At 51.5% G+C, this 20,664-nt stretch overlaps 2 long non-coding RNA genes across 5 annotated transcripts in view; one reads left to right on the forward strand and one right to left on the reverse strand.

Annotated features, from left to right (window-relative positions):
- The window catches only part of LOC109498394, an 82,694-nt gene that overhangs the window by 57,313 nt on the left and 4,717 nt on the right, over nt 1-20,664 (reverse strand). For 3 of the 4 annotated variants that reach the window (XR_006595964.1, XR_006595965.1, XR_006595966.1), the window contains exons 2-3: nt 6,264-6,835; nt 4,235-5,555 (exon numbers count right to left, since the gene is read on the reverse strand). This is a non-coding gene — a long non-coding RNA (uncharacterized LOC109498394). Of the gene's footprint in view, nt 1-2,548; nt 5,556-6,263; nt 6,836-20,664 lie in introns of all 4 variants that reach the window. The other variant, XR_002741312.2, reaches the window with a different exon arrangement.
- On the forward strand, nt 1,079-5,792 carry LOC123384608. The gene is made up of 2 exons (XR_006595967.1): nt 1,079-1,678; nt 3,483-5,792. It is a non-coding gene; the product is annotated as an uncharacterized LOC123384608 (long non-coding RNA).

The raw sequence follows: 20,664 nt of genomic DNA on the forward strand, positions 1-20,664 counted from the left end.
ACCTCATTTAAATCTTACCATCAGAAAGGAGAAAACAGGAGCGCCGAGAAGGTATTTTCCAACAGAGTAAATAACGTGCCCATAACGCAAATTTACTTCTTGGTTAATAAGTAAATGGCACAACTTGGGCAATCATTCTCAGGGTCTTCCTGGTGGCTGTGAGAACGGAGTTTTATGATGCATTGGCTGGCCGTTGAAATCAGCAAATCTTACTTCCTTCGCTCCTCTGGGTTCCAACTACTAGACTGGATCCAGAAGAAAATGACCTTGTTTCCCCCCTCCCTCCCTTCCCTTCTTCCTCCCACCCTTCCTTCTTCCTTGCTCCCTTCCTTTCTACTTCCTGTCTTCCTCCCTCCCTTCCTTCCTTCTTTCCTTTCCCCTTTCCTTCCTTCTCTCCTCTCTCCTTCCCTCCTGCCCCCTCCCTTCCTTCCCTCTCTTATTTAAATCCAACATTTATCAAACACATTCTCAGTATTCCATACCAAGTTTCTTATTTGCAACTAAGCAAACAAAACTGAATAAGGCAGGACCTTCACTGCCCTTAAGCAGCTAGCAGTCTTGTCTTTTGTTTTGCAAAGTTATCTAATTCCACGAAATGACAAAGATCCCCCCCCCCAATAAAAAAAGCTAGCCAAGATCCCAAATCTCCATATTGTTTTGTTATCAACGGGAGAAGAAAGAAGATTCATTTCTGGAGCCTCTCCATGGGCAAGGTGCTCTCCTATCATCTCCCTGAATTATTATACCCTTTGAAGGGTATTATTATGTTTCGTTTTTATGGGAGGCCTGGGCTGCTCATGGACTTGTCTGCGGAAGCCAAGATGGGCTCGACCCACAGTCCCTCCCCTCACCGCGCACACACTGTTTTCTGTCGTCCGGGGCTTCGCGATGTCCCTTTCTCTGGGTTGACATTGCCGACGATGACTCGTATATTTCTGGGAATGCTTTTCTCCCCTTTGGGGGGGGGGGGGGAATCTGTCTTCAGCCCCGCTCATCAGCCCCCTTCCTGTGCGCGGTCACAACGGGCCCGTCCCACCGCACCCCTGTCTCCCCCTCCCCCCACCCCTCTCCCGCCCAGGGAACGCGCGGTCCCGGCCAGATTTACAGCCACTCACACAGCTGTTTCCAGCCAAGGTGAGGGTTTCCTCTTAACGGTGTCGTTTACAAGTCAATAAAGCCCCGGAGCCCCGTTTCCGGCAGCCGGTCCCACCTCGGGGGCTCTGTTGTCTCGCCCGGCAGTCAGGGTGCCCAGGGCCCGGCTGGGGGCCTCATTCCTGCCATAAAGACCTCCTCTCCTCAGAGGGCAGAGTTCAAAGCTCTGGCTCCCCAGGACCCCGTCCTAAACCGTCGGCCCCGCCCTGCTTTATGGCTCCCGCTCCCCTCCCCCGCTCCCCTTCCCGCAGCACAGAGCCCAGCCTGGGCTCTTATCTGCCCCGGAGATAAAGGCCGGGCTCTGGGAAGCCAAAGGCAAAGGCGCCCGGGCCACTGGCCCCGGCTCCCACCGCTCTGGGGTGTGTTTACTGAGCTCGAGGAAAGAAGGCCTCTCTCAAACCGCAGAGAAGACACTCCCTCCGGGGCTGGCTTGCTGTCTTCTAGGGGGAGGGCCGAGGGGAAACCTCGGCGCTCTCAGGGGCTCCCTGCCTCCCCGGAGGCTTCCCCAGGCCAAGGCGATAATGAGGTGAGAGAAGATGGCGGCTTAATGGGCCTGGGCCTGCGGAGAAGGGGAGCCGGTCAGGCCCAGGCCCTGCGAGCCGCCGCCCCGTGGGGAAGGGGGAGCAAGTCAAGGTCACAAAGCCCTGGGATGCCAGAGCAAGGTCAGAACCGCCCAGGGCGTTCACTTAGGCACTTCTTCAAGCAAGGTAACCAGAGCACCTACTGTGCCCACGGCACTGTGGTTCACGCTCTGGGGTTGGGGGGGGGGGGGGAGGGCGAAGCAGCCCCAAGGCTGCTGCCCAGGGATGTTGCCAGAGGCGAGAGGGTGCATCCTGACAAATAGAAACCCGCCTGGAAAGCAGAGGGAAGTGAATACATTTGCTTTAAAAGGGCTTGTGCATTCAGGGGGCACCAGTGCAGGTGATTTGGGGTGGGGCGGGGCTCTGTCACTCTCCTGACAGAGGGGAAAGAGGTGCTGGCTGTCGCATCTCCCCCTGGCCTGTATCTAAACCAGAGACACCCCCCCCCCACACACACACACAGCTTTCTCCCATCTGGTGGTCACAGGCAGCCCCTCGGGGAAGGCCAGGGTCATCTACTTCGTACCCACACGGTCCAGCAGGGAAGCCTGCATTTACCGAAACCCACCCCGGGAACTGGACCAGCCAGTAGGAAACACCACGCGCGTCAGAATTTAAGGGATGCGTCGCATGGCCTTGCCACCCGGCAGGTTACACATATACAAACAGTGAGTGCATCGTGCAGCCCTAACCCTTCTGTGCCTGGCCCGGGGCTCGCGGCAGGTGGTCGGAGTAAGATCGCCACTTTTCAAGAGAAAAGGCTGAGGCCCGGGGAAGTTACAATGACCCCTGCTAACATAAGGCCATCACAGTACCTTTGCGTGGTACCAAAACGGTGCCCCTGGGGGGCGGCTGTGGCCCCGGGGGAGCAGGCTCCTGAGCAGAGAGTCTGTGCAGAGGAGGTCCCCTTCCCTCTGGGCAGAAGCAGAAGAGAGCCCGGGGTGCACGGGGTATGGACAAAAGCATGTACTGGACTTCGGCCTGCTTGGTCAGGCGTCCTGTGCGACGCGAGGAGGCCACCCTGAGCTCTAAGAGAAAGTGTCCAGGCCACATACAGCCGAGGCAGAGAGACCGGCGGGGGCTGCAGTCAGGCAGAAGTGTCATTCAGCCCCAGCTCCGTGACACGAGCCACTGGCACCGCAGCCGTGGGGAACTCACTCTATCGTTTCTCTGTGGACTAAGGCTAATAATACCCACTTCGCCAGGGTTGGCAAAGATTTAAAAGTAGATAGCAGTTCTTATTTTCCCAGCGCCTCAAGAACAGAAGATAAAGAATCCCCAGAGCCCTGGATGTCTTCCTTCCTTCCTCACTTGGAGACAGGTCTTAGCTTTGTTTCCTGCCTACATGTAATTACAGTGCGAGGGCCTCACTCTCCAGGCCTGCTTTAGTGAAGGAGGAAGGAAGTCACTCAGGCCTTTTCACCGCAGCTCCCTGCTCGGAGACGCCAGCTGGGAATCTGACTAATCTGTGACTGCAGCCAACAACCCCCCGGCATGTTCCAGATCAAGGTACTGCACAGGCCATTCGGGACGGCTCTTGTGGCCACCAACCCCCCACTGTTCTCAGGCCCGCCTTCCAGGACACCAGTCCTCTCCCACCTCTCCCACGGCCCTGTGAGTTTATGGCCGGGGAGAACGAGAGTCCCCTCCACCCACGCTGCAGAGCACCCCAGGGCCACTCCAGCCCTCGGATGTTCCGACCGTGAGCTGGGCCATGAGAACGTCCACAGCGTGTGTCCCTCTCTGCAGGGTCTGCGCGGAGTGCCGCATCGGAGAGCGCTTGGCAAAAGTCTTGACAGAGCTGGGAACCCATCAGATGATGAGACTGCTTCGTGGCTCAACTCGGTGACACGGCGTATCCAGAGAGGACCGCTGGCTTTATCCAGAGACGTCCTGGACAGTAGCCATTTCCATTGAGTTAAGGAAAAGGGACACAACTCCTTGCAAGACTGGCTCTGCTCTATGACCTTGAACAAGTTCCTTCACACTCTGCAGCAGACCTTCTCCCCTACACTAGGGCAGTAGGAATATGTAACTCTCGAGGGCCCTTTTGGAGCTGACAGTCCCGGATGCTGCGATTCCGGGAGTTACAAAGGACCCTTGCCTAATCGGTGGTATGGATCAAAAGAGAAGATTATTTGTGAACACTGAGCTGCAGGAAAGGAGAAACGCCCTCCCCGGGTTGATGGCTGCAGGATTCATCTGGCTTCATCAGAAAAAGACCATAAAGCTGTTTTGCAAAACAGGTTGATTTCAATGAAGCATCTTGTGGATTGATAGACTCCTGGTCAGCGCAAGAAGAGTTTGGATCCTTGACAAGAAGTGGTCTTTATTATTTAAAGTATCAACAGGGCAGAAAGATTCCAGTTAAGGTCCATGTGCACGAGGAGAGGTTATTTTAGCTAAGATGTAAGAGATTTACAGCTTTATTCCTCCCGGGCCCACCCAGTACCTGGCCACCATGTGCCAGACCCTGTGCCGAGGACAAAGAAACGACATACCTCTTCCCCCGCAGACTGGGTCTGCCAAAGGGACAGCCATAAAGAGGATAGTAGTTTACCACACGCCATAGTTCCACGGGGATCCACAGGAATGTCGAGCCCGAAGGTGGCTTGAGCAAGAATTAGCATCTCCATCTTACAAAATGGTAACCGAGGCTCAGAGAGGTGCATTCATTTGTCCGAGGCCACGCAGCCAGGGAGAGGAAGAGAAGTTTGCAAATTCTGATCTTCTGACTCGTAGGCCAGAGCTCCTTCTATCCACTTCCGTGCCTGTCTGCACCGGAGGACCCAAACCTGAGAGGTTATCATCCCTCAGGGACCCCTGCACGGAGTAGGTAGGTGCTCCACGAGGATTTGTTAGCCAACTGGGTTCTTGGCTCCACTACTCTAGACAAAGGCTTGATTGCTTCTTGTAAGCCCTTAATTTACTTCTCTCCAGTTTTTTCATACCGACTGTTTGTTATAGGATTGTGGCTTCTGCAAATGGAAAATCCTAAAAGACATTGCTCCTGCAATCTCCTTAAGCCTGCTGGTATTCCAAGCACAAACCTCAAAACATGCTGCTAATTTCCTCCAAAAAATCGTAAGCATGTCTCTCCATCGCAACGGCAGGAAGACATAGCAGAGCCTTGGAATTAGGCAGCACTGGGTTCCTGTCACCGGGTCACTTTGGGCAAATATTGGCCTATTTCAGCCCAAGGGGTCCAATCTATGAAAAGGAGTTCAAGCTCCCCTTGAAAAGATGTTGGACTGGCCAGATGAAATTCATCAGAGCCTCTGCCACGCCATGGGCTTTTTAATGACGTGAGTGGCCTTCTCTACCCCCAAACTCCTTCCACGACTGGGCTTAAGCAAGTCCATTTCCCTGGCCCATTTTCTTCTCCGTAAGAGTTTTTCCCACATCACACTCTCTGGCCCACTGGTATTTCAGACCGACCTGAACTGATGACCAGAATTGGACCATCTGAATTAACGATGGCGAATTCAGAGCCTCCCGGATTATTCGGTCATCCTCCTGGACTCTGTCCGTTGACTGAGTGGCAAAGGTCCCTGCCAGCAACAGCATTTAGAGCAGGACAAGTGTGTACCCTTGGCCCAAAAAAACACTTCGTAATGAGGAATGGCTTCTCTTCATGGCTTCAGCTCTGACGACACAACCATAGGGACTTGGGGGACCCTTTTCATTGAGAAAGCACTAGGCTCTGTGCAATCAGAATCATCTTATCGGCCAGGCTCCATAGCTCCAGGATCCAGCTTGTGAGCTTTTTAAAGGGTCCCACAAAAAAAATTTGAGAGCTGACAAAAAAAAAAAAAACTGGTTCTGAAACACAAAACAAAAACAGCAAAATCAAAGTAGGTAAATGTTTAATTAATTGTCTTAAAAAGCTAACACTGTGTCCCATGCCACTTCGTAATTGTTAAATTTATCACTTGTGAGCATTTCATTGCATTAGAAAACAGTGTGGAGGTTATATATTTGCACGTGGCATGAATTTCCAAATAGATTGAGAAGGAAAAAAAAAAAAAAGAAAAGAAAAAGACCTTATGGTAAATTAATCAAGTTACCCCTAGCTAAATAATTTTAAAAGCAAAACTGCAGAGTTCTTTTGAACTTTTTTATAGCAAAATAACAAAAACCCCATAATACATAATATGGAACGAAGGAGTCCCGTCACATATGACAGGATGTGGGGCGGGGTCTCCGAGAGTGAGAGAACCAGGGTCTCCGGAGGACTTTCAAGGGTCCAGATCATCGTCTGCTCAGTCCTATTACTTTCACCAAGAGGTAGGCACCCACCTAGACTGCCCAGACAGTGGTAAAGACTTTCAGATATTTGCTCACTCAAGAACTGGGTGCCATTTTCAAATGCCGGGCCACCCTTTTTCCCAGTTCCTTCTGCCGAGCATTCCTTCCGCTAATCAAACCCCGGTCATCCAGCTCTGAGGGAATGTTTACTCAGTACACAGCATTCTAGAGTCAAAGGCTGAAGGCCACGCTAAAGTTAAAACATTAAAAAGGAAGTCTTACCTTTTGGGTCAGTGTTACAATTTTCTGGGTGTGGAATGTGACCCCTGGGGGGTTGTAATCACGGTAAGTGGCGACGTGGAGGAGAAGACAGCCCTCTGGGATTGAAGCAGAATATTTAGATCTGTTCCCCAGTCCACGAGGTGCTGACACTGCAGAAATTCTTTATTCCCTTCTAGACTTCAGTTTCCATGGCTGTAAAACGGGGGTGATGATCCCCACCGGGAAATTGTGAGCGGCGAACAAAGTGGCTTTTGAAACCCGAGAAGCGCTATACGGGGTCAGACGGTTGTGCACCATGTAGCCAAGACTTTTTTTTTTTTTTTTTTTTTTTTTTTACTTTAGTGCAACAATAAAGGACTCCCAGCTGAAATAATTGTAGCTTCATTGACCATCTTCACAGTCCGTACTGAGATTTAATTGTGAGAAGTTCTATTCCCCAACGATGGCCACATCAGCGCGTCTCCTTCCCGGATGCTCTCCCTGCCGTGGGATGGTCACATTCCTCCACTGAGAGGCGGTGTCCAGGCTCCCTCTACTCAAACCTGAGTGGCCCAGCCAGGTGCTCAATAGCCCTAAATGATAGGATAATCGTCTTATTCATTTATTTTTTTTAATTCATTTTGCTTATCTGCATTTGTAAAATTTCCGTAGCAAGCATCCCACTTTCCTCAAAATAAGTCATTTTTCAAAATGCCCCTCATATCCCCACCCTCTCAAAGCATCAGCAGGCATTGGCTGATATCTGACTCTCCATAATTCACCAAAATAACTGCTCGCCCCCAAATCCTGACAAGCTTATACCGGTGGACAGATTCCAGAAACCACCGAGGTCCTCGGCTGGGCAACACGAGTGAATCCAATGCTCGGATTCGCCCATAGTTAGACCTACCAGCCCAGCTGCCCCAAGAGTGGAGGAAGTTTTCCCGAGGCCCGAGCATCAAGGTTTTTTTAAACAGGAGAAAGTGAAGCTTTTCATTCATTCATTCATTCATTCATTCATTCATCGAATATTGGCGAAGCCCTGTGTGTGCCCGGCATGGGATACCTCTGAGAGCTGATGGAGGGCTCTGCCTACAGGCAGTGAAAAATACAAATGAAGCCGTGATCTGAATGTGGCATAAATGCCACGAGAGGGGTCACCTGAGGCGGTAAGTGGACGGAGCAGGTGCACTGGCCCAGAGGGGGAGATGCAGGAGGGCCACCCGGATAATGGGATGTAGTGATGGGGATTTAAGGAGTATCAGCGTCAGGGGGCAGAATGCAGTGTGCTGTAACACACACGTTTATTCCTCCCTGAAGCCTTAGGTTGAAATCCTAACCCCCAGTGTGACGGGACTAGGGGATGTGGGCTTTGCGAGGTAATTAGGTCACGAGGATGGAGCCTCAGAGAGGTCCCTTCTCTTCTTTTCTGCCCTGTGAGGACACATGAAGAAGACAGGCCATCTGTGGACCAGGAAGCTGGCTCTCACCAGACACCGAATCTGCCAGTGCCTCGATCTTGGGGGTCCCAGTCTCTAGAGCCGTGAAGGATAAATGTCTGTTGCTTAAGCGCCCTCCCAACCCCCACCAAGTCTATGGTAGTTTTATTGTAGCGGCCAGAACCGACTGAGACAGAAATCAAATGAGACCATTCTTGTGAGCGCACTTTGCAAGATGGAAATACGGGATGTGGTGGCCAGCCCCTGGCCACCCAGCCTCTGGCTGCTTCTGTACTCCAGCCGGGACTCTGATAGGGCGTGAGGCTTCTGTTTGCCGCGTTGATGAGCACGGAAAACCTCGGACCGTGACACTGACACAGGTCTTTGGCTGTCATAGTCTCTCGTACTTTTATCTACCGTTCACTAAACAGGCAGGGCAGGAACAGCCTTTCTCGCTCCGAGGCCAGTGGCCAAGGTCCGAGATGCTGCTGGGGACACATCTCCCCTGCCAGCCTGGCCCGACCATGCTGCCGGCCAGGTGGGGCTTGTGAGACAAGTGCCCTTAATTTGTTCTGACGTCCAGCCAGAGAGAGAGCCAATCTTCCAGGGAGCACGGAGAGCTCATGTCCTCCCATTATCCACTGGAACCGAGGGTGAAGGCTGGAGCCCCACCCCTCTCCTGCAGCCGTCGCCCTGGGCGGGTGGCTGGGGACCCTGGCCTCAGCCACTCAGTCCGTATGTGTCCTTCTGTGTCACCGTCCAACATCACTAAGAGGCTCTTTCTAACAGAAAAGCCCTGCCATCCCCCCTGGGGGTCCTTCAGTGCCTCCCCTTGGTCCCTAGACCAGGAAGCCCAAGCTTGTCAGCCAGGCCCTCCGTCTCCTGCTCCTCTCCAGCAGCCTGGTCCCTGCCATTTGTTCCCCCCAGAGCCAATTCTGACCATTTGTTCCAGCCAGGCCCCAAATGGGACCCCATACCTTCTCCTTTGTATGACGCCTGCCAATCTTTTAAATCTTTGTTAAAGTGTCACTTCCTCCAAGAAGCCGACCCGGAACTGCCAGCCTCCTGCCCCTGTTGAGATCCCACAGATATGTATCATTTATTAATCTTGCTGCCTCCATGTGGCAAGACGGCGTTCTCCCACCTTCTGCCCTGCTTTTCCCCACCACGCCCCGGGGACGCCTGGGGAGTCTTAGGTGAAATGGAGACTGAAGCTTGTCAGCAGAAGTCTCATGAAACGAGACAGGCCAACATCGGCAAGGGGGGTTTCGTTCGTCATGTAGACATTTAACTCCGAAGGCCCTGCAAGGGCCCCCAGGTGCCGGCAGGAGCTGGGATCAGACCCTGATGGTCCCTGTGATGCTCTTGCTGGGGGAGCCCAGTCGCCCCCCTCCACCCAGGGCAGGGCAGAAGGTGGAGGAAGCCCAGGAAGGAATCTTGTGCACACACTAACTCTCCTGAAGACACAGAGCCTGGCTTTTAGAAAGTACCCCACTTCCCACAAAAGGGCCCCAGGAAAACCAGAGGTGCCTCCAAATTCTGGTACTGTCACCAAAAAACTCTGGGAAATAATTATTTGAACCAAATTTACCCCATTTCTTTTCCTCAGACTCTTTCAAGTCCTCAGGAGAATAGAGGCATTGCAAATCTCCAAGAGGGAAATTAAGTGTGAATATTAATTATGTTCATCTGGCCACAGTGTCTGATTTGGGGGAACACTTCTTCTTTGGGGAGGGGGAGCACCTCTTGATGCACCCTAGAATCAGTGTTTCACGGAACACAATTCAGAAAATGCTGCCCTAAAGATATTTATGAACTTAAGAGTTCCCGAAGGAGCCTATCTCCCAATATCTAGATCTTTTCGAGAATTTGATTGATATTATTTCTTAATATATCATAAAGAGCCTGCTTTTGAGGCAGCCGCGTTTCTTGTTGATGACGCACACCATGTATATGAGTGTTTCCCTCATTACCGTGGTTACCAGGAAGCTCAGAATTGAGTCCTGGCCCACATCCAGCTACTGCCCAGACCTCTAGAGGGACAAATTTGTCTTCTTACCTTTATTCTGTTACTGTCTTGTCTCTTCTATTTTTCTTTTCTCTTAGCCATGATTCCTTCATGTATTCATTGTAAACCTATTTTACTGGTATGTCAAAAGCCTCTCGAAAGAGAGGCTAGGGGTGCATAAATAAATGTAAACAACTGTTGTATTGTTAGCAATAATGATAAGAAACAGAGTTGCATTCCAAAGAAGAGGGGACTGTCCAAGAGACGTTGAGTATTAGCTCTTTCCTGACCAGGAAACGAGGACCCAAGACGTGTTTCCTCTTGGCCTTAATCGTCACGTTTAAGTATTTCTAGTCTCTAAAGTCAGAAGACGTGCCTCCTTCCCTCCCCCCACTCCCTTGAGAGACTGGAACAAAACCACCCTCGAGATCAAATAGATTACATTAATGACACAGAGAAAAGAGGATGGTCTGTGCCCACTCTCTGAGCTCCCCAGACAACAGGCTTTTGTGCTCAGGAGAGAGACGGGGGCCGGGGGGCACTTGACAGGCTGCATCCACTGAACAGGGCCCGCTGGGCTCGCACTCGTGCCCTCCAAGACTCCGTGAGTTGGGTGGACGGAGGCCCTTTGATTCTTGGCCACTGCCCCCACCACCGAGGGACGCTGCCTGCCCAACACCCAAATAGCCACCCCCAGGGGCTTTCGAGGGCCCAAAGGAGAGGTGGAGTCTTCAACAGACCCCACCCTATTCAAATATTCTGCCTCCAGACAAGCTCAGTTTATCGTCCCTTCTGACAACTTGACTGTGAAGTGACCCACATATGAGAAACACTCTCCCGCAGGCCTGTCTTCCCTGAGCCGGAGCTGGAGATGGTCACCCATAAGGCCCCTTGTCCCCATCTCTGGACGGTAGCCATCTTCTCCCCCTTTAGCGCTTCCTTCATGGATGGTGGCCCAGGAGCAGACCAGTGGCTGCCTGAATCCCCTTGGATTCTCCTGGGAGGCCACGAGCCCCTGGTGGGCTCTCTCTCTCTCTGCTGTTGTGCACACCCCCTCCCCCACACGATGAAGGACGCTCCTGGGCAGAGGCTATGAAAACAGCTGTATTCATAAAAGCTGGGGAAGGTGCTGCTCCGACCCAGAGGGACAGTGGAAACTGTCTGGATTAGACCTTCCCTCTCTGACTCCATCAGCACAGCCGGTGCCACATCATTACCAATCTCCTTGGCTGTGCGTTCTAGCAGGTATGATGTGCTCCTTGAAGGCTGGAACCTCGTGGAATTCACGACTCTATGTTTACGCCGGGGCCTGCCTCTGAGTATGACCTAACAAGTCCAGAGGAAAGGCAGTAAGAAGGGGGGAGAGAGAGTGAGGACTTCAGAGTTTGGGGAGGTCAGACCCTCTATTTTCATGACCTCCTTCAATCTTCACAAAAACCTTAAGGGTTTAGATGTTATCGTTAACCCGTCTCAGAAAAGAGCACGTGAGGCTCAACCGGGAAGTAACTAGTCAAGTTTGGACCAAGTTCCAGCCACACTCGCGGCCCTGACCCTCCTCCGGCTCCACCCAGGGCTGGCCCAGGAGTTTCAACTTTATCCCAGAGGCAGTGGACCATGAAATCTTTCTGAAAACTTCGGAGTTGACTTTGCAAAGCAGTGTTCAAATTAGAATAGGGATTTTCCACCACGGAATTCTCGGCTTTCCGCAGCAGCTCCGACCACACATCAAAGGCATACTCTTAGAGCAGTTCTATTTGTTGGGCGCGTAAGTCAGAAAAAATCAGAAAACATCTAGAGAGAGAGATTCTTCCCCATTCTTCTCTACACGCAGGTCAGTGTCCTTCTGCGAAGCCCAGACTTCATTCCGCAGAAGTCCCCAGTTCTCCTGGGAGAGGAGGAAAGGAACTATCGGCCTATCGGCCAGGTCAGCTCACTTCAATACAACAGACAAGGCCTCATTAGGCAGCCGTGGGCACCAAGGGGACCCGGAGGCCTCAGACCCCATCCCTGGCCCACGGGGCACTAGCATCCAGACGGGAAGTTGGAGTAGAAATAAAGCGTTCCCAGGATCACCACGTGCAAGGAGAGGTTTATGTGAGGCCTGTGAAAGTTTGACCGACCCTCGGTTGTAAAAACTGCAAAGAGATTTATTTGTGGCTGTCCCTTCTGTGGGTGTCTGCTCCAGGGGAAACAGCAAATCTTTGTGAGGGACCTATTGGTTCCTGTGTATGGCTTCCTCTGCTTAAAAGAAGAAAAAAGAAAGTCATTTAAACTATTTAATTGGCCTAATTTGTGTTCTTAAAAAACGAAAATGAAAAAAAGCTGAGATTTTATGGGTGGTGTTACGTTTTTAACGGGCAAGTATCCCAGGCCCATACTTTTAATTGGAAAATGTCAAACAGCTGGTTGTTTTAGGCTCGGGAAATAAGAATAATACCCACCGTTGGCTTCAGGGCCACAGTTTACAAAGCGCTTCGTGTCAGAGACTTTTCTTTGCTACCAGCACGCGTGGAGATTAAATTATGATGGACATGTGTATCTTCACCATACTCTGTTCCCGAGATGCTTCGAGACAACCAGCAGGCTTGGCTCGCACAAGACACAGGTGTAAGGCCTCACTGAGGTTAAGCTCTATCACAGACGGGGCCGCCAAGCACTTGGAGCCTTTCCGTGGCTGAGACTTTTCCGGAACGTAGCCCGTCATCCTGCGGTTATCTTAACAAGGCCTGGAAGTTCGGCCTGTCCCCACGCTTCTTGGCCATTTCTGGGGGACGAAGGGCCACGTTCGCCCATCTGAAGCCGGACGTGTCGGGACGAGGGCTGGGCTGGAGGCGGGAACAGACTAGCGTCCCGTCTTTTGCCAGCATCCTCCTCTCTGCCTCAGGCCTCGTCTCTGTCGTCCCTGTGCTTCCGTTTCCTCACGTGCGGAGACTGAATCCCGCCACGTCCCATTCTCAGCATCACGCCACAGATGCTGTGTGATCTTGTGCGAGAATTACAGGCATTACCGCACTATTGTTTCGTTATTGTCATAGACCTTGGTGTCCGCAGGCCCAGGCCCGGCTGCCAGCTCTATCTCTTGCTGTGAAACCGTGGACACGTCACTCCCTCTCTCTCGACCTCTAAGTCCACATCTGTAAGATGAAGACGGTGCCCTTGGTCAGGGCACCTTGGAGTAAAGCCACCAGATGAGCACAAAATAGCGACCTTGCGCTAGAATGTAAACTGATGCCCTGCCCCCTTCACTGAGAAAGTCTTGCTGTGAAAAAAGCAAAACAAAACAAAACAGCTGGTCTAGACAATATGCTGAATGAGCAGTGGTGCTGCATTAGCCCTTCCATGACTAAACAACATGATTCCAACGACATTCTTATCCTACTTATGAGATGAATAGGGACCTGGGAAGTGGGTTTGATTCAGAATTATTGCTATCCAGGTGGGGCCACTATTCTAATTAGCCCACGGGGCTTCACAGGGGACCTAACATGGCCCAGCATGGCCGCACGTCAACACGGTGATCCCTTCCCAGCTCGATGGGCAGATGAGACTTGAGCGAGAGTTTATCAAGAACTGGCCAGACCTATAGCCCCAGACAGAGCCCATCTGTAGAGGAGTCATGGAGAGAAAGTTCCCTGAGACCAGGCAAGTGGGGAGGGCTTCCTAGGTGAGATGGCATTTGCATCTACGTTGTTAGCAATAGTCTACACTCAATGAAATGCAGAGAGGTCCATGAACACATTGCCTTACACGCATTATCCTTGTGTTCATTTTTCGGTAATCTAGAAATGAGCTCTGGGGCCCCATTTGTGGGACACCCGCCAACTTTCTCAGGCAGGTAACCTAGACCTCTTACATATAGTCACTTTCCTGCTAACACCTGGATATGCTTGGACAGAGGCAAGCATTGACGTGTACATCTACGTGTAATACAATATACAATAGTATTTATGCAGGTGGATCCCAATGGCTGGTTTTGGTGATGCCTCTAACTCAGTCAGCCCCAAATCTCAGCTAGGACTCAGACCTGCGCTTGAAATGCAAACCTGTTCTCGTGTGTCATCAACTCCATCCTCTCTGCATCCAATTGGCTTTGACAACTGGAAAGTTAGATGAGCCATCGGGCCTTTTGTTCATTATCCACACTTCGCTGAAATTATTAAGGAAAATATATAGGTACATCTGCTGGGAAACTCTTGCCTCCCCTATAGTTCAGAATCTTGCATTTGGGGGTATTTTGTCATATTTTAAGTCACCCAATGATAATTGAGGGCCACGTCTGCCCCTACGGTACTCTTTGACCTTCCGGTTTCAGGCATGAACTTTCTTTCTCCTTGTCCCTCTGCATTTCTTTCCATTTGTCTGTCTTTTGGTAGACTTTTTTTTTTCTGTCTTTATGGTTTTTCTGCACAATCCACTGGCCATGTGATGGTTTAAATTTAACTTTCAACTTTCAAATTACTCTGTGTGTGTGCGTGTGTGTGGTTTTCCCTGTCTAGAAAGGAAATATTCCCATGGGAAAAGATAAGTGTGAAATGAGGGTGGCTAGGGTCCTATCTTTGAGGTGTCCAGACTCATACAAAGAACTTTTTAATGAATTGTTTTTCCTGAAAAAAAAAAAAAAAAAAAAGGAAGACATGTGCAGTCTCTCCCCCAGAGGGTTCTGAATTCTTGGCTGAGGAGGATAGAAAGAGGATGCTTCCAACCCCTCCCCCTTCAAATCCTAAATCTTTGAAAGCTACCCTCGGATCAAGCAATGTTTTCTTGCAAATTTTGCAACAAGAATTCTAGACTTTTTGACTACAAGGCACATCTGAGCTTACGAAAGGAGTGAATCGCTTTGGGTTTGGGGGGCCCTTCTAGAATCCTTGGGAAGGGCTCCTTTTATTCCTGGACCGCCTTTGATGACACATGACCTTTGACTCTGATCAATGCATCCTCCTCCTGGGGCAGCAGAGAGGAGATCAAATCTCTCGGCGCCCAGAGGAAGAGCTCGCCGTTAGGCCCTGACCTCCCGCCCTGCCCCTAACCTCACTGATAATTGAGTTTTCCAGCCATGCTCATCAGCAGGGTCGAAACACAAAGAAACAAGCCCCTCCTGACTCTGTCTTTGCCCAGATGAAACCTCCAGCCAAATCTGTTCAGCTCACACCAACATCCGGCACCGGAACACTCCGGAGAGCCGGCGTATCTGGGAGACGGCTCCCCCATTCCAGCCTGGGCCCCCTGACGCCACCCACATCCCTGCTGCAGGCTGTCACTCGGACAGCATTTGCTCCTCCTAAAAGAGTGCTCCGAGAGAGAGGCCCTCGTCTCCTTGAAAGATTGCACAGCGATTGAGAAAGCACCCCCACCCCCAGCGCCTTCTGTAAAAGCACATTTCCCAGACTCTCCTTGAAGGCTAAAAAGTTAAGAAACTTTCTCCAGGGCACATGGGGGGCCCAGTCCGTTGAGCGTCCGACTTCGGCTGGGGTCACGATCTCGCAGTTCGTGGGTGCGAGCCCCGCGTCGGGCTCTGCGCTGACAGCTCGGAGCCTGGAGCCCGCTTCGGATTCTGGGTCTCCCTCTCTCGCTGCCCCTCCCCTGCTCACACTCTGTTTCTCTCTCTCAAAAATAAATGCACATTGAAAACAATTAAAAAAAAAAAAAAAACCTTTCCCTACCTCACCTTCAATCCTTGTAAAATTTCTTATTTTAGAATAAAGGAAGGGATAAATAACCTTCTTCAGAGCACTGCCACCCTAGGTTTGCCCCCCTCGTGGGAGGAGTGGACAGCTAGCATCACGTCCGTGGCCAGCTGCTGAAGAAGCAGGAGGTGATGGTTGGGAGGCTGGTCTGCACTCAGTCTGTCTGTGGCTTATGGCTCACTGGGGACTGGTTCACAGGCAGCCAGAGGAGAAGCCCTCCCTGTGTGGTTTATGAATAATAACAATGCTTTTCCCACCTTGCATTTTACATGGTCTCCTCTGGCCCTCACCCCCACCCCCACCCCACCCCCCACCGAAAGAACTGTATTATGTCCCAAGAACCCAAAGGGCAGCAGACTTCTCCAAGGTGACCCGTGCCCAGACGAGGTGGAGCTGAGCTTTGGAGCCAAGGCTGTGGACTCTGAAGCCCATGAACTCTCTGCAGCATCTCCCTGCTTCAGGAGGAACACGCCAGGGATAGGAGCTTGGAGGCGGAGGGAGGGACCAGGTGTGGAGGGCCTTGGCTCTCTGGCCAGGACTCAGGGCTTTCTTCCAGAGCCTCCCAGAGTAGCTGCTGCAGGGAGGTAATATATGTGCAGCGTTGAACAGTCAGGGTATTTCCCCATCTGGAAACTGGAAAATGGAAAACCTCATCCGAAACAGCGCCTTAGCGCCTGGGCCTGCCAGACGCGCCCTCCCCAAAGCTGGGACCCGTTGGCATAAAACCCTCCTTGCCATCACCGCGATTTGCCTTCTTGCCTGGGTGGTGTGGAGCTCCTAGGGGCCCTTTGCTACAAAGCCCCTGTGCTGCCTGTTTGGATGTAGAAGGTCCGGGAGTGAGGTGCGAAGCTGTATTTTTACCAAGTGCCCACAGGTGGTGATTGGCCATGGACAGGTTTAAAAAGAAGAAACACACCATAAAAGCCCCCCCTCCCCCCCCCCGCAACCCGGACACTGGGAAATAATAAGGCTCCTCCTGCAGAGTCTGAGACGGTAGGTCCAAGGGGGAACCAGGAACCTGGATTTTTAACAGAAACTGAGCCAGGATTGGGGTAGGGTGAGAGGTGGGTCATGCAAGTGCAGGGTCCGATTCTTTCTTTATAGGCTTGCTCCGTTGTCCATCATGGATACGCTTACGCTAATTTCTGACGTTCTCTATCTCGGTGTCTGGGCTGCTTGGCCCTCCTTAGATTTTGCACCCTGGATGAGTTCCTCACTCTCCTCGCCCTAGTCTTGGGTCTGAACAAAAGCCCCAGGTGACCCCAAGTCCAACAGCTCAGGACCACCTTCCAAGGTCTTGCCTGCATCTCCAGCATCAAGCCCCTCCACTCTTCGCACTGCCGATGGCCTCAGCCATATGCACAGCGTCTGCACCCCTACCTAGTGCACCCCTCCCTGATGACCGGGTCTTGGCCTGGCCCTTGGACATGCTCTCCTGCAACATCCTTGTTTCCTCTGGGATCCTCACTCCTCCTGGCCAGCTTCTCTTCCTCCAGCGCCGCCACAACCTCCCTCGTGCGCTAGGAGCTAGGAGCCCTGCCACACACTCTCCCATTTAAACCACCAGACACTCAGGGTGCCTGGCGTATGCAACTCAGGACCTTGGGGTTGCGAGTTCAAGCCCCATCTCGGGTGCTTGAATGAATTGATGAGTGAGTGAGTGAAACTCAGGACACAATGGGACGAGCACAGGCTTTGGTCTCACAATACAAACTCAAGCTCGAATCCAGATCCACTGCTGACTACCTTACCACTCCCGCCAGAGACTCAGCACTCCCGGGCTCCATCTTCATCTGTAAAATGGGGCTGATCAGGCCCCCCCCCCTTGCAGCGTCGTGAAAATAACCAAGTGTCGGCACCACAGTAACTGACGGGCCATAAACTTAGAAGATACTAGGGACCAGCTGGTAGATCTTCCCTTCTCACCATCTTCTGGTGCTCTCTGCTCTCAGGGGTGTGCACTAAAGCCTTCTGAGGCTGCCCGTTGTGGTTCTTGTATCATGGCTAAGTTTGGTTTGATGGGCGGTTAATAATGCTCAAGGCTGAGATGAGAATCAGTCCCCAGATCAACTAGATGTTTCGCACCGTCTACAGCCAGACACAGCAAGGAATTGAGGTGGGTCTTTGTTGAATGTTACTGATTCAACCCAAACGTCAGGATCATCATCTGGTATCTGAGCTTGTGTGTGGTGTCAGTCTGCCGCGAGGACTCCTAGATACGGTCACAGATAGAGTCTCCTGAAGTCCTTCTGAGGCTTCAAAAGTCAAGAAAAAGATCTTCCTCCAGAATAGATTTACCCTGACCCTCCCTGTATTAGTAGCGTTCTCCGGAGGAACAGACGTATAGAGGAGAGAAAAAGAGAGAGGATAAGGAATTGGCTCATTGAAAAGTGGATCGCCCCGTGATCACGGGTGCCGACAAGTCCGAAATCTGCAGGGCAAGTCTGAAGGCTGAAGGTGCAGGAAAGACTAGACGCTGCCATCTCGAGTCCAAAGGGCATCTTAACATAGACTTCCTTCTTCTTTGGGGGACCTCATTCTTTTTGTCAATGCCTTCAACTGAGTGGATGAGGGCCACCCACACTACAGAGGCTAATCTGTTTTATCCAATGTCTTGGATTCAACACTAATCACCTCTAAGATATATCTTCCCAATGCCATCGAGACTGGTATCTGACCAAACAACTGGGTACCATAGCCTAGCCAAGGTGACACAGGAAGTAATCATCATACTCCCTGAGTTTACACCACGAAATGAAATCAGCCCCTCAGACGGTCAACATGTAACCAAACAGGAACCAATCATGGGAAGGTGCTCTGTGGGCATGTGGGTAGGGTCCCACGAGCAAAGGTGCCACTGGGATGAGAGCTATGACCAGCCTGCTGCTGGGGAACAGCCAGGAGATACCAGGCACTCTACTAGACTGTAGGGAAGTCCCAAAGTTGCCTGACAGAGTTCTCTCCTCAAAGACGATTCGTTCACCCAACACTTTTGGCTCTCCAAAGTACCAGGCATCTCGACTGGACTCTGGGGTGAAGATATGAGTCTGACAACAGACCTCAAGACCTCACAGTCCAGGGTGGAGGCAGATATCCAAAGGACAAGAGCTATGACAGCACGGGAAAAGCAGGTCTGAGCACCTCCACTCGGGGAAGATGTGACCCTGTTTGTGGGGATAAAGAACTAACACCAAACACAGTGATCATCACCCGGGAGATGAATAAGGAGAATTCGGTGATGTACAATGTGAAAATTTTTGCAGCATTTGGAAGCAAAGAACTAGGTGTAGGCACGGCATTAGATTTTAAAAATGCAGTGCTGAGGGGCGCCTGGGTGGCTCCTCGATTAAGCGTCTGACTCTTGACCTCAGCTCAGGTCTTGATGTCAGGGTTGTGAGTTCAAGCCCCACACTGGGCTCTGCGTGGGGCGTGAAGCCGACTTAAAAAAATAAAATGAAAATAAAATAAATGCAGTGCCAAACAGGCGGAAGAAGTAAGAAGCCAAAGAATGGATAGCGGAGTGTCATTTATATAACTTAGACATACATTACACAGGGCAACATGCTTCAGAGATGTGCCTATGATTTCAGGGGTGCAAAGCAGATGCACTGAGACAGTCGTCTGTGCAGAGAGGGGGATGGGAACGAGGAGGGATGAGCACATCAGTGGGAAAAGGAGCCTGGCAGGGACCGGTGAGAGATGTCTCATGAACTGAGGACTGTGCACGACTCAAGCCTCTGTACTGAGTTCTATAGAATCTCCACATTGACCACCGCGGGAGAAAAATGACCACGCAATACCACCTGGTTACCATGATTTGGTCCATGCCTGTCTTCCCTTCCAGACAAGAGGTTGGCAAAATGTGGCCCATGAGCCAAATCCAGCTCACCATCTGTTTTTGTAAATAAAGCCTTATTGACGCACAGCCGCACTCATTCACTGGGAGAGCGCCTGTGGCGGCTTCCACAGTGTAATGGCGGCTTCCACACACACTACAATGGCGGCTTCCGGAGTTGCAATGGAGACTGTGTAGCCCGTAAGGCTTAAGGTATTTACCAAGTGGTCCTTTCTAGAAAGACTTTATCAACCCTGTTTCAGACTAAAAGCTCATGGCAGGGGCCACAGATAGAGAGAAAGGAGGACCCTGCAAATGGTGAGATGGATACGGTGAGCAAACACCAGACAAGCACACGAGCATCCCAAGACCAGACTACAGAACTCAGGCCGTGAGTAGGGTCATTCAGTTCTTGGTGTGCACCGGGCCTTTGTACATGCTGTGCTTCTATGTGGAACACTCTCCACCCCTGCTTTTCCTGGCTAACTCTGGAGGCCTCTCTGGCCCCCGACCTCAGGTCGTGAAGCCCTGCTGTGTGCTGTCCTTACATTCTGCACGTTCTGATAGTACATGGCACCCTGGTAATTATGTGTTCAATGTCCACCTTCCTTTTTTCACATGGGTGCGGACCACGTCCTGCTCCATTCTGGACTCCAAGCAACTATAGAATGTGTAGGGGAAGGGCGAGGAATACGATCAGAAAAGACCCGAGGAGAAATGACAAAAGGCCTGCGATGCCAAAGAGAAGTGGATGCTTTCACCCAAAGGACACGTGCTTAGGCCTGACTTCCCAATACAAAGAAAACAGTCTGCTCGAAGAATTATTGACCTGGGGCTACAAGGAGCCAGATCTAGGTCAACCCAACTCCCCCCTGGAGGCTGTGCTGCCCTATTCCCATCTTTGTTCCTCTGTGAGACCAAGACTGCTCATAGAGCACGGAATGCTCTATGTCTTAAAGGCTGGTAATGTAGGAAAGCTGAAATCAGGAAAGGGGTGCCAAATTTGCAACACAGATCACCCCCACCTCCATCCATCTCCAGCCTCCAGGCACTGTTCCAGGGGCTTTACGTAAACTCACCCATGGAATCCTCATGACCAGTGATGTTACAGATGAGGAATCCACGGCACAGGGAAGGCTAGCTAGCCTCCAGCCCCGGGTCACACATCTCTCCAGCAGCAGAGCCAGATTTACTCCCTGGGAGCCTGGTGACAGAGTTTAGGCCCGGACCATCACTCAATGCCACCTGTCACGTAAGATCGCTGGTGGCCTTCTCACGTGTGACATTCAGGTTCTTATGTGCTCCTTGGAGCACCCTGTGTGTGGGGGTGGGGGGAACGGATTCTTAGGCCACCTAGCAGGCGAGAAATCTAAGAAGCCAGGTGCTCTGAGCAGCATTCTAGACTCTTCTGTGCCCCTGCTACCAAACCCCAAGACAGTGCACCCTTGCAAAAGGC

This window comes from Felis catus, chromosome A3 (assembly GCF_018350175.1).
Source record: "Felis catus isolate Fca126 chromosome A3, F.catus_Fca126_mat1.0, whole genome shotgun sequence".
NCBI lineage: Eukaryota > Metazoa > Chordata > Mammalia > Carnivora > Felidae > Felis > Felis catus.